Consider the following 14,969-nt stretch of genomic DNA (forward strand, 5'->3'; position numbering starts at 1 on the left):
TAAAGCCATGATTAGTTTGAGTAAAGCACATATGAGGAGTTAGTGATGAATTAGTCTGGCATTTTCTCAAGAAGGGTTAAAACAAGATACTTCCTGTTAGATTTCTGTGTGTTACAGAGAGAAGTGTGTTGTGTTTTGCAAAAAGTGTTTTATGAAATTGAAAACTAAGTCAAAGGCTAAGTGTATGGTTTTGCAGAATTGGTGTGTGCTTCTCCTGTTTAGAAATTGTGTGACAAGTAAAGATTTTGTGTGTAAGCAGTTGAAAAAAATGTAATTTCTTTCATTTTGGTTCATTTAAAGTGAAAATGATCAGGCGAAATGGTAAATCCAGAAAAGCTGAGATGCTCAGATCTGAATAATTCTGGAATAGACTGGACTGGCCAAACCAGACAAAGAGGACATGTAAAGCATGCACATAAACTGATAATGTGTCATGCAGGGAATTTGACTATTTACCATTACGTAAATTAAAATCGCCCAGATTTGTGGCTTTTAGACTCTTAAAAATAAAGGTTGCAAAAGTTAGTTTTGTTTTGCAGCGATGCCATAGAAGAACAATTTTTGGTTCCTCAAAGAACCTTTCAGTGAACAGTTCCTAAAAGAACCATTGTGAAGGACATTTTCCTTTATAAAAAGACCCTTTTGTGCTGGAAAGATTCCACTGATTTTAGAAGTTCTTTGTGAAACCATCAATGCCACTAAAAAACCTGTTTTAAAAGCGTGCAAAAGCAAATATCATTACTTTTAATCTGTTTGTGAAGATTAGTTTAATATCAGTCACATGCTATTGCCAACATTTAAATCATTGATAGTGAAAACAGTGGTTGATTTGAAGCATTAATAAACTTTATTTCAGGTAAAACAACAATAAACAACATTTACAGAAGGACATTACATCTTCCATAATAACATTACATACAGGTTTCTAACATAAAATGCAATCCCTACTCTAATATAGTCTACGTTTCGTTTGTTATAAAGTGACCAGTTACACGTCTAGTTTCCAGAACCGCTCGTCAAAAGTCTGCATTATTTCAGTGCATCTTAAAAAAAAAGAAAAATAGATATAGGCAAGTGAAGCGAAAACACAGATTCAGTGTTCAGCAAAGCGGATGCATGTTCAACCTCCACGCTTGTTTCCCAACGATAATATACGGATATGAACCTCCTTATATATACTGTATATACAGCCTAGTATATAACAAAGATTACAAAAAGATTAAATATTCACAGATGAATTGAGAATAACAGGTATTGACGGCACATTCCATAGCAGAGCAAACTGGGAATCTAAAGCTGTTCCCTGATTTACATTTATATATCGATTTATTAACTATAGAAGCCCCTTTCTGCTGCTGAATAAAAATTGTAAAAAAAAAAGTAATCGTGACTTTTTTCCTCGCAGTTCAATTTTTTCTCAGAATTGTGATATAAACTCGCAATTGCAAGAAAAAAGTCAGAATTGCAAGATTAAAACTGGCAGTTTTGAGATATAAAGTCATAATTGTGAGATATAAACTCACAATTGTTTTTTTCTCAGAATTGCATGGTAGAAACTCACAATTGCATGTTATAAAGACAAAATTGTGAGGAAAAAGTCAGCATTGGGAGATTTAAACTTGCAATTCTGAGAAATAAAGTTATAAATTGATATATAATTGCAATTCTGACTTTTCTAAGAATTGCGAGATATAAACTCTCAATTTAAGAAAATAGCTTTTTCCCCTCAGAATTGGACTTTATATCTTAATTGCGAGTTTATATCTCAGAATTATGAGAAAAGTCAGAATTGCGAGAAAACAATTGTGAGATATAAACTCGCAATTGTGTGTAATATAGTCTGAGGGAAAAGAGACTATTTCCTTACAATTTAGTTAATATCTTGCAATTCAGAGAAAAAAGTCAGAATTGTGAGATAAATAGTCGCAATTACCTTGTTTTAATTGTACTCAGTGGCGGAAACGGGCTTCCATAAATAATCAACTTTGAAGCAAGCGCAAGTGATTATGCAAACATGTCTCTTCTTTTTTGTGTGTTCGTCACAGTGCTAAATGTGCAAGAATTGTTTATTATTACTTTTCTCCATTCCTTTTTCTTGCAAAAAAGGAGACTCTGCACACCTTAAAGTGGTGATAAAATACAGCATGTCGCATGTAAAGCTGCGACCGCCACAAAGGCAGGAGGAGCTCTTACATGTTTCAAGCATGTCGCATGGAAATAAATGTTGGGCTGCTAATAGCTGGAGTCCTTTAATGCCGCAGCAGGTTTGGAGGCATTAATGCGGCTCCGTCACGCTGTGTTTCCACAGAATCGCAGCTCTCTTTGTAGTCTCTTCATTTCTGAGAATATGCAAGTATAAAATAGTTTGTATAAAGGCCACGTTCACACTGCAGATTGATACGGGTGTCACTCTGCTTCACAAACACAGCAAAATAATCCTTTTCTTCCTCAGTATTCTTATCTTGTTTTCCAGTAGAGTAAAAGAATCAAACTACTAAGATAAAGTTTTGTTTTCTGAAAAATTTATCAAAATTGAGTTTTAAGCATACTTAAAACAAGAAAAAAATTATAATATGGAAGCTTGTTTCCATCATAGAATAAAAACATAAAAAAGGTAATTGCACATTTTTATCTAAATTTTCTGCCAATTCTGATAAAAAAGTCAAAATCGCCAGATATAAACTCAGAATTCTGACTTTTATATTTTAGTTTATATTTAGAATATATACTGTTATAGTTTATATCTTGTAATTGCCTGTTTTATATTTTTTAATCCCATGGCGGAAACAAGCTTACATAAAAATACCAACCAATAAGGTAAGAAAAATTGAAACTTAATTCAAAGGGTAAACAAGTTTATTTTTCTGACCTCATTGACATTTTTTTCTTGTTTTAAGCAAAAACCATTTTGATAATTTCTTAATTTTTCAGAAAACTACATTTAATATCATATCTTTATGCACCTCAAATAAATTTATCTTGATTTAAGAATGTTTTTGTGTGTGTTTTAGAGCATTGAATTCACCAATTTGCACCACTTTTGTGCACCGTATTTTAGTGCATGTTTCCTGTTATTTAATCTGCATTATTCCTTTAGTGACTTGGGTGCTAAACTACATTAATGTCTTGATTTATTAACATTTCTATTGTCCTAAGCAGCAAACACAAACAGGTTAGACTGCTAATAATCATGGTTCTAGTTAATGAGACGCCAAAATGTTGGTCAAATTCAGGATTACGAGTGTTAATCAGGTTATTGCGGTGTGTACGTGGCCTGACCGAATTTGCAGGTGCAAAACACGACCTTGTAAGCTGCAATGTTGCGCAAACATGTTGAAAAGTGCATTTGCAGTATGCGTTGACCTTTTAAAGCCCATAAACATACTAGTCCTCTGACTGTTAATCACACCATTATGACTAAAGCTGAATCAAGAAGTTAATTTTGCACAAATATGATTAATAAAAAAAAAAAAATCATGTCTGGATTTGTACCGTATAATAACTGCAAAGGCGTGATGTAGCACTGGACGTCATGCACGTCTGTACACATTCCATTCGCTTCTGATTTATTCAATAATCTGTTGCTAAACAGGTGTGTTACTGTACAAATCTGCACTCATTTTACTTCTTTATTCGATCCATGTTAACAGTGCGGAGCCAAACATTGCTATTATTCAATTAGCTCTTGCACTTTTAGAAAGCAAAATTCATTGATATTTTACAACAAACTGACAGAAAGAGAAAATACTGTACCCAAATGGAGATTATATTATTATGTTGAACGTCTGTTGTACAGAAACCAAATGGACGGAGACGAACAGGAAGAGCAGTGTTAGTATTCAGATACACAGGCCGGGAGACTAGTGCACTTTGGGAAGTTTCTTCAGATCAAAAAGATGTTTGAGAAATGCATTTGAGCTTCATCAACAACACTTCAGTTTGAAATGCTAAAGGACTGTTCACACATAATGCATTCTTGCATTTATAAACAGCTAGAAAAGACTCTTGTTTTTATCCTTATAATATGTTGCCGGTTAACCTGCTTTTCTTGAAACTGAAGTACTGTTTTCTCATTTATGGTCATGAACAAGCATGCAAAGTTTTGAGACTGGTGTGTTGTGGAATGTGCACAAAATTGATCTGTTTTAAATTAAAGTTTAAAATTTTACCCATTTCAATTTTAATCATGGTTAAAAGCAGGTGCTCAGTCCCAAAATAAAAATAAATCTGTATTTTGTTTGGTATTTGCATTTATTATGCATTTGGCAGATGCTTTTACTTGAAGAAACGTACTGCGTTTAAGAAGTACATTTGTATGACATTTGCTGGCAATCGAACCCATGATCCTGCTGTTGAAAGTGGTATGCTTCTAAAATTTGACATTTAGGAAAGCATAAACAACAATACAAAAAAATAAAATAGAAAATAAATAAAATTTTAAGTGTAAATAAAAAAACTAAACAATCATATGTTCTTGTGAACTTTTTCAGAATGTATGAGAACTTATTTTTAAAGGTTTACTGTTTTAACCAGATTTTGTTTTTCATAGAGTAATTTTTTTGTGAATTGTATTGAATCTACGACAAGGTCATGGGTTCGAATCTCAGTTAATGCATGAATGTGTACAAATCTACATATGAATGTGTACAATGTGTCAAATGTATACTTTGAATGCAATGTACTTTAAGTTGGATAAAAGCATCTGCTAAATGCATAAATGCAGCACTCATACAACACGATACAGAGATGTCCATCTAGCACAGACAGACAATTTAAATAAAAAACAGCATGTCCTGTGTGAACATCCTCTAACAGTTCAAAGTAAAGTTTATGGCGTTAAAATGATCAGTTACTGAGTGCAATTCGTTCTAAGATTGTCATGGGCCTTCGGATGGAACAGTGAAAACAGATTCATTTCCAAACGTGGATGAGTGAATTTCTTTCTCATGCACAATAGCACCAGTGCAAGCGTATTGCCTGTATTTAACACTCAACGCACATGTAAACGCACACAGACGTACACGAGACTCGCAGTTATCTGCCGTTAGTGATGGTGTTCATTGCTTTAGCGCAGTCCCTGCAGTGAGTGAATGTGCACCATCAGGCTGCAACCGCATCGTCAGTGCAATTATCGTTATTACTAGGGATGCACCGATACTAAATTTCTTAGCTAATACAATAGCCGATTATTTGATATCGATAATGATTATTCAGAATGATATTTGCCAATACCAATAACCAATTATTCAGAGTGATATCTGCAGATACTGATAGCCGATTATTCAGAATTATATCTGCTGATACCAATACCGATAGCCGATTATTCAGAATGATATCTGCTGATACCAGTAACAATAGCTGATTATTTGGAATGATATCTGTGTATACCTATAACTGATTATTCAGAATGATATCTGCCAATACAAATACCAATAACGATAATTAAGAATGATATCTGCCAATACCGATTATTTGGAATGATATCTGCAGATACTGATAGCCGATTATTCAGAATGATATCTGCTGATACCAGTAACGATAGCTGATTATTTGGAATGATATCTGTGTATACCGATAACTGATTATTCAGAATGATATCTGCCAATACAAATACCAATAACGATAATTAAGAATGATATCTGCCAATTCAAATACCAATAACGATAATTAAGAATGATATCTGCCAATACAAATACCAATAACGATAATTAAGAATGATATCTGCCAATACAAATACCAATAACAATAATTAAGAATGATATCTGCCAATACCGATTATTTGGAATGATATCTGCAGATACTGATAGCCGATTATTCAGAATGATATCTGCTGATACCAATAATGATAGCTGATCATTCGGAATGATATCTGTGTTTACCGATAACGGATTATTCAGAATGATATCTGCCGATACCAATAATGATAACTGATCATTCGGAATGATATCTGTGTTTACCAATAACCGATTATTAAGAATGATATCTGCCGGTACCGACACGATTATTCAGAATGATATCTGCCTATACTGATTATTTGGAATGATATCTGCTGATACTGTTTATTCAGAATGAAATCTGCTGAAATTGATAACCGATTATTCAGAATATATGCCAATACCGATAGTTTAGTTTTCTTAAGGAAAAAAATAATGCTATAAACTATACAGGGAGCCTTTCATTTGGTACATCATATTAGAGCTTAAAATGAACAACAAAACTATATTCAATGCTATTTATTTTCAGATATAATCATCACACTCAAATTAAAAACGTTTGTATACAATGTAAGGTAATTTTCATAAAAACTTGTCTTCATGAAAGATTTATTCAAACGTATAATTAACAGTAAATAAGTTTTTATTGTCCAAATTGAGTAATAAAATGTACATGATTTGAAAGCTGAGACTTAGTTTTTTTTTAGGATAGGAGGCGCAATACAAATAACGTTCTGTGAAATCAAAACTAGATCTGGCAACCCTGACTTGAACTATAGGTGATTTATAGGGCTGCTGATTCAACAGCTCTGCATTAATGCATTATTATTGCTTTAACTTTGACAGCCCTAAATTTAACACAAGACAAGCTGCTGTCTGACATGTTTTTCCGCTGCCTTTTGATTGACAGGAAATGGGCTATTTTTAAATAATCGGTCGATGGCTGATAGTGCAGATAATTATCGGCCGATATATCGGTGCATCCTTAGTTATTACTGTGGGAATTATTGTCATTGTTATTGGGAGCGCAGCTGGACCGTACCATAGCCAACAATGTGGAAGATTGCAGGAAATGCGAAATGCCAGCTTGGTCTCGATAATGCTTGATTGTGCGCGGGAGGGCATTTGGTTTGTTCTCTCAGATAGACACATATTTAACTGTACAAACATTCGTATATAGGTAGCTACATACACAAACAGTTCGTAATAATTGCCTTTTGAAGTCAGGACGTCGTTCGCATGCCGTCGATGTGGGAATGTTACATGACATTCCTGATGGTAAAACTCAGATTTAACTGAATTGCTCTCAGTCCCACATGGAAGGTCAAACCAGCCAGAAATGAAATAATTTAAATAAACATGAAGAGCCGTTCCCGTCTCGTTCTCCTCTTTGTCCTTTTTCCATCTTGACGGCTGACAGCGCCAACCTGCAAAAAAAGAGACAAAAACATTCAACGTCAGTCCTGATGTGCATTTTTAGGAACTGTAGTTTAAGACGAGACGCTACAGGCAAAACACGGATTTTCATGCGCTGGTCAAGTTTGGCTTTCCATAATGTATTGTTTCAGGCCAATGGAAAGAAAACATCCAAAATACACATTTTAGTGTTTATTTTATGACACTTTATCTATTTGTGTATGTACAATTACAATTTACATTTATGCATTTAGCAGACGCTTTTATCCAAAGCGACTTACATTGCATTCAAGTTACAGTTTTTACATTTTATCAGCTCTTGCTTTTCCCTGGGAATCGAACCCATGATCTTGGCGTTGCTAGCGCCATGCTCTACCATTTGAGCTACAGGAAAGCTCAATTACAAATCATGTCTTTAGGTTGTTTTCTCAAAATGAGTTTCTTTCTCCACTTCAGCAGCACTTACAGCACCAAACTTTACAGTTTTATTCCTATCTATCTTCAGAAGGCTTTTACTGAGTTTGTTCATATATTATTCACACTGGTTTATACAACAGTTAACAGGATTTATCTTCTGGAAATGTATGCACATTAATGCATATGTAATTAGACAATGCTTCATTTATATATTTAAACAAACATTCCAAAAACGTAGTTATACTAATGTTTGCAATTCTTCATGCAATCTATCAACTGGTGAAGTATGATGTCTATTAGTTCATTTTTACCCTAATCACCTGTAGTATTTTGCCTAAACTATATTAAATGATGTATTTTGATGAACTACATTTTTAAAGCAGCTTCACAGCTCTGGTGACGAGGACGATGGGAGGAAAGTGTGTGTGTGTGTGTGTGAGGAAGGGCAGATCCGGCTCGCTTGTTTCTCAGCTAATCTTCCTCTTTTTTTCCCCATTGACCATACTGCTAATAAATAATGCATGCGTCTCCGTGTGTCCGACCTCTCTCTCTCTCTCTCTCTCTCTCTCTCTCTCTCTCTCTCTCTGGCAGTCTGTTATTCTCTTTCTTACTCTCTCGTTTCAGATTTTCTTCCTTTCTTTGTTGCCCTTCCCCCACTTGATTTCAATCCATGCCTTTGGAAAACCGTTCCTGGAGGATTTGCAAGTGTGTGTGCCAGAAATCAGAGATCATGGAAGGACGCTGCCTTTATCAAGAGCCCAAAGTGTGTGTGTGTGTGTGTGTGTGTGTGAGAGAGAGAGAGAGAGAGAGAGAGAGAGAGAGAGAGAGAGAGAGAGAAAGAGGAAATAGACCAGCTCAGAAACACACCGTCCCACTGCAAACTCAACAAACTACATCCACCGAAGGCTGGGCGATAAATAGATATTCATCAATGATATTGATAATAAACTTGAGAGATATTTAGCCTATATATATAGCCTATAATATATATTAAAAAATGTTTTTTCGAATGATATGGAAAAACATTTTAATAAAAGAAGAATAAAATAACTAGAGATAAGGCATTAGGTTCATACCTCTGAGTATTGTAAAAAATAGCAAAATGTTTTAATCAGTACATTTTTACTTGTACGTTCATGTAAAATGTTAAAGCACATGTTTTTGCTCAGTTACATCTCGTCTCGACAGACAGTCAGAAATATTCTATTGAATATTCCCTTTAACTCTCAAGCTAATTCATTAAATGTTGAACCAGGGAAATATGCCCATCGCACTCAAAAGACCTTCTTCACTTCTCTTTCTGTGTTCGGGTCAAAGATGTGAGGCTCATTTAATACATTTATTAACTGATTAAAAAATCCGTTCAAAATGCACTTCATACAGACATAGAGTTAAATACACCTCTAATCGAATTTGTATTTTATTTTTTTCTGGGGCATTAATTTAAGTGAAAAGATGGTGATGATGATAATAATAATAAATATTATTATATAATAATAAAAAAACAAAAGCTGAAATTCAAATGATATTTTTTTCTGAACTGAATAATATTTAAAATAATTATTATTACTTAAAAATGGTGAAGCATATTTGCTTCAAAATATTATTGTTGTTTTAGCATTTTTGTTTAGTATTATTAGCATTTATTAATATTTTAAACTTCTGTTCTTTCAAGGCTTTTGTTATATTTTCAATTTACATTTTAGTGTAAGATTTAGTCATTTTTTATGCGCTTTTGCCTTTTATTTAACAAATATTTTTGTTTAGCTTTAATTTATTTTTATTTCAGTTTTAGTAATTTTAATAATTTCAGTACTTTTTTATTATTTCAGTTAGTTGCCAAGGCAAAGTTTATTTGTTTGTTTGCTTGTTTTTTAGTTTAAGTTTTTCACCTAATATTTATATTTTATTTAAGCTTCATTTGAATTGAGAAAAAAAAATATTTTAATAGTTTTAGTTTTAAATAAACAATAAAACTGACATGCAGGAAATCCGTCCATTTACATCCCTGCAAGAGGATTGAGTGAATGTGAGCGGTGAGCGTCAGGTTGTGTGAGCAGGAGAAGGTCAGATGTGTTGAAGAGCATCTCTGACTGATTTAGCAAACACAATGAGAAGAAGGGGCTCCTATAGTCCTGAGCCAGCAGACGGGCCCCTTCTGTGACCTCTGACCCCGTCACGTCTCAAAGCGTGTAATGAAGTGCGTCAGACCTCTATTAAACGGCACACACACACACACACACACGCACACACACACTCCGGTTTTAATACGGCTGTGAGTGTTTGCACGTCTCAGAAAAGATTTCCAGTTGCTTTAATGAACACACTTGGATTACTTTCCATTTTCTTAAAACTGCAAATTTAATTAAAAGTGAGGATTTAAAGTGCACTGAAAAGTTTCCAGTCATTAAATGCGCAGGAATGCTGTGTTTGGGCCAGGATGCGAGCAAGCGCTGTTCATTTTCATTTTAATGACCTCCATCACTGCTATGAAAGCCAATAAAGTGCTCCTCACTAGTGACAGCTTTATAGTGAAGGCAGTGGATTAAACCTTTCAACTAAACAGCTTGTTAAAATCAACTTCTGCTCAGTTAGAGTCTCCTAACACCACTGAAAAATAATCAGTTTCACAAACTCCACTGTTATTGGTCAGGCAGACAAAGTCCCGCCCCAAACTCACGTGATTGGTTGAGTCAGATGTTGACATGGCTATGCCTGTGACTTGAAATCATATCAACATTTCCTTTTTCCAGGAATTAAAATACTGTTATCATTTAATGTTTAAAATATGATTGATTTTTTTCCCTTGTTGAACATTAAATAACATTAATGCTGCTCTTTTCTTTAATATGAAAGTGAATAGAGATGGACAGTCAAAAATAACAACAACAAAAACTAATAAAAGTGTGAAATTTTGCCTTGGCACTTGAAATAAATAAGTTTAAGTACTAAAATTACTAAAACAAAAACTGAAATTTAAAAAAGCTAAATATAAATATTTTAAAAAAGACAAACTAAGAAATAAATCACAAAAGCATCTAAAGTTACTAAAACTAAAGAAAAATAACAATTAAAAAAATCTAAAGCTGAAATAAAGTTAAATAAAAAAATGAGAAATGTTGCTTTGAAAATGTTGAAGTACCAAAATGACTAAAACTGAAATAAAATTAAATTTAAAAACTAAAATAAAAGTAAATTAAAGCTAAATATAAACATAAAAAAAATCTAATAAATATGACAAAAGCGCATAACAATATTTCTAAAATGAAAATTAAAAATGAAAATTATATGAAAATATAACAAATAAAACCTGTTTTACAGCTCAAATAAAGTAAATGAAATAAAATATAAATATTAAATGTAAAACTTAAACTTGCTTTAAACATAAGTTTTTTGAAAAAAAAAGAAAATGAAAAAATGCTTGCATCCCTGTTCAATATTTAAGCAAAAGTACAACAAAATGTCACTAAAAATGTCTTAGTAACTACCTGAAATAAGTACTAAATTTACTAAAAGTAAAACTGAAATAAAATTACATTATACATAAATAGAAATATTTTTCATATTCAACACAAAATCACGTTCACACTGCTTATATGACTAGAGCACTATATTTAAGTCATATGTGTGAGGATCAGACGCACATTCATGTCATTATTAGCTGTTTATGGATGTTTTGGTGAGTAATTGATTGTGATTTCTGCGGGACGCTTCGCTCTCGTCTCGGAGCAGGTTGTTGCACTTGCTCTCGGGTTAAAGATTCATTTTGGATCAATCATAATAAAGCCATACACGCACACAGCAGACGTTACATAAATGTCCTGACTTCATCATAATAAATGTGTATCATAATAAATGTGTGAGGATTAACGGCTCTTGTGGATGGAGCGCAGGGAGGATTTACTCTATAATAAATATCATCACGTTCTCTTCCAGCTTCAGCTTATCACGGCCGATACGAACTATTAAAAACTCCAGCTAAATAAAATATACATATATTATATAATAAAAACAAAAAAGTTTAAAGTGAAGTACTCAAAAACTGAAAAATAAATAAAAATGAACTAAAACAAAAACTGAAAATATAAAAATAAAATCTAACTGAAATAAAATCAAAATACATTAAGAAACAAAAACTAATAAAAATGACAAAAGCACAAATTATTTTTGAAAAAGTAAAATAAAATCAAATTCAAATATTAGATGAAAAACTGAAATATAAAAAAATTAAATAACAATTAGAAATGTTGTCTTGGTAACTAACTGAAATAAATGAGTTTAACTTGAAGTATAAAGGTCTTTGCACACTGAGTCCGAAATTTTTGCACGTTAAAAAATAAAGACGACTTCACGTTTACACATTGCCTCCGAAACTTTCGTCGGTCATAAAAAAATTTAGATCAGGTTTGATTATCTGCGTTTTTGCATCTGTAACAAGCATTTTGATAGGAAAGGATTGGGGAATATGAAAACCCCCCCGAAAAACCCGCATATGAAAATTTAGGACTCCGTGTGCAAGGACCTTAAAAATTGCTAAAAATAAAACTGAAGATAAAATATAAATTGGCATAAGAAAAAAAAAAAAAAATTGGCAAAAAAAGGTCAAACAAACTAAAATGAAAACTGAAAGCATAAAAATAAAAGCTAATTCAAAAGATTAATAGATACTATACTATAATTAATAACAGTCAAGTCAGTGGTGTAGTGGTGCCTGGAGAAGTGGGTATACTCTTAATTTATGCCCCCAGTTTTTTTTTTTTTTTTTTTTTTTTTTTTTTAAGCAGCTCTGCAAAGGATGAACTACCTGTGTCAAAAACAGTGACATGTAAAATAGTCTTGCATATTTAGTTCACTCCAAAATGGGCCAGTAATATTTGCACTCTGTTACAACTTCTGCTTGAGTAAGGATCATTATGAAAATAATATTATCCACAGAAGAGGTGCAGATTTTGCAATTAAAATAAATGCATAAATAGACTGCAGCAACTGACATTTTGTCAGAATCTCTAGTAAATTACATGCTATTTTGTTTAGTTGTCTGTTCAGAATTGTGGGAGAATTGTGATCCCTATTTGAAACAAACAAAAAATCATGATTCTCAATCATTTAAGAAGTTAGAAATATAATAACTTTTTTGTCTAATTGAATTTATTGTTGATTATTATTGCTTATTTATTACTACCACTTGCTTTTAATTGGCTGAGAAATCAAATACACTGCTGGACAATAACCAATAATTTAATATTTTTCCAGAGTTTTCCTAATGAGTTTTATGATTTGTTTAGCCTAATATATAACTTTTTGTTTTTATTTTTGTTTTTTTTATCACAAAATAAGGCAGAAGTTATATTTTATTGCCTAGTACTGTATCTGTTGCCAAGTGTAATAAATGCTATCGATTAGCACTGCATTATTCAGAATCAGATGCTTTTTTTATTGGCAGCGGCTATTTGCACTAAGTGTAAATAGCAATAGATTCTATTTACACTGTTAAAATAGCAAGATTTTCTGCTATTTATACTACTTGTTGCAAATAGTGGCAATTATCTGCACCTCAGTATTGTAGTACATTATAAAACAGTACGCAATAATAACGTACTGAGTGTAAATGTAATTTTAATTCAAATTTATTAAATGGATGCCACCTTATTGGGACAATAAAGCCCTCCCTACACCTACCCTAACCCTATCCGATACTTTATTTTGAACTTTTTGATTATTTCCTTCATTTTTATTGAAAATAAATGCCTTTCTGATGCGATATGAGATTTGAAAAGGGGAAAAAAATGTTTGGCAAAAGGTGGGCGCGAACTCGGGTCGCTCGCGTCAAAAAGCGTAAGCCTTACCATCTACGCCACTGAAACTGATGTGGAATTAAGTTCTTTTTTTATTGAGTTATATGAGTTAATGTAAATAGCCTTTGCCAACAAGATGGGCTATTTGCACTTAGTGTAAATAGACACTCCGTTTTTGATTACCTGTAGATGACTTGGAAAAACACACACAAACCATAATGTCGCAATCATGCGTTTACTGTCTTCACGTTTCTTTTTATTCAGTTTAGCTACAGTAGAGATGGCTTTGGCCACAGCGATAGCTGGATTCTTACACGTCGTGACTCGTAAGTTACTTCTATGAGGCCGTTTCAGGGATATCCGGCTTCGAGTATAAATGAAACATACACTGCATGAGTGTGTTTACGTCTCATTCCTGACCGCATCACTGTCTTTACTGGATGTTTTTAGAGAATATTTGCGCATATTCACATGCGATTGGATTAGTTACTCATATGCTGGACTGTCGTGATTTGGCTAATGCAGGACACTACTGAATGGTGCGCATCAGAGGGGATTTAGAAGTGGGTATACGGAATGCCGACTGATAAAGAAGTGGGTATACGCCGTATACCTGCGTATACCCTCCACTACACCACTGAGTCAAGTCATTTTGCACTTAACATGGGTTCCTTTGGGGAAAAAATAGAAAAAATTATTGCAGCCCTGTTGTTCAATACTTAAGCAGAAATACAGCAACATACACTACAACTCTCGGCTCCGCATCAAACTCTGCATTGACGTGATGCATGAATATTTCAGTCTGTTTCTTACACAAATATGATTTCAGATTATAGAGCGTGAGCCGTATGGATCACTGATATGATATTTTTGGAGCTTGACAGTATAAATCACTGATTTCTGTCCCTTTCAGAGGTTCCTGCTGTTTTTCTGATGTTTTGTCTTGCGTAAGAGATTCCACAGAGTGATCGGCCACTGAGCCGCACACAGATGCATTATGGGAAAGTTGTTTTAGTTCTGTGCTCATGGCTTAAGTGTGTGACCTGACTGAAGAAGATCTCAGTCCATATTTCACTCCAACATCACTACAACAATTATTTTTTGCATCGCAACATTTTCATGAAGCTATGAATTCTAGGGTTTTCCTTAATTTATATAAAGCTGAAATAAAATAAAATAAAATATAAATATTGGATTATAAACTTGAACATAAAAAAAGAAAATTAGAAACTACCTTGGCAATAACTGGAATAAAATAAGTTGAAGTTGAAGTACTAAGATTGCTAAAGGTAACTCTGGAAAAATAAAATATATATATATTTAAACTAAAAAGATACATATACATATATATATAAAACTATAAAAATAAAAAAGCTAATTCAAAATATTAAATACTACGAGTAAATAACAGCATGAGAAGCACAAATGAATCACTGTTAGATTCACAATTATTATTTGAATCACTAATAGAACTGAATAAGGACAGTATTTGAACCTACAGCAGCTCAAGCTTTAGAGAAACACAGACATTATAAAAGCACTCGCTGTGAAAACAGCTGAAAGCTTCTGCAGGGAAACACAACACTAAAGCTGCCTATAGATCTATAAAAGTTCCCTGTTCAAAGTC

The sequence above is a fragment of the Barbus barbus genome, assembly GCF_936440315.1.
Source record: "Barbus barbus genome assembly, chromosome: 21".
Classification (NCBI taxonomy): Eukaryota; Metazoa; Chordata; class Actinopteri; order Cypriniformes; family Cyprinidae; genus Barbus; species Barbus barbus.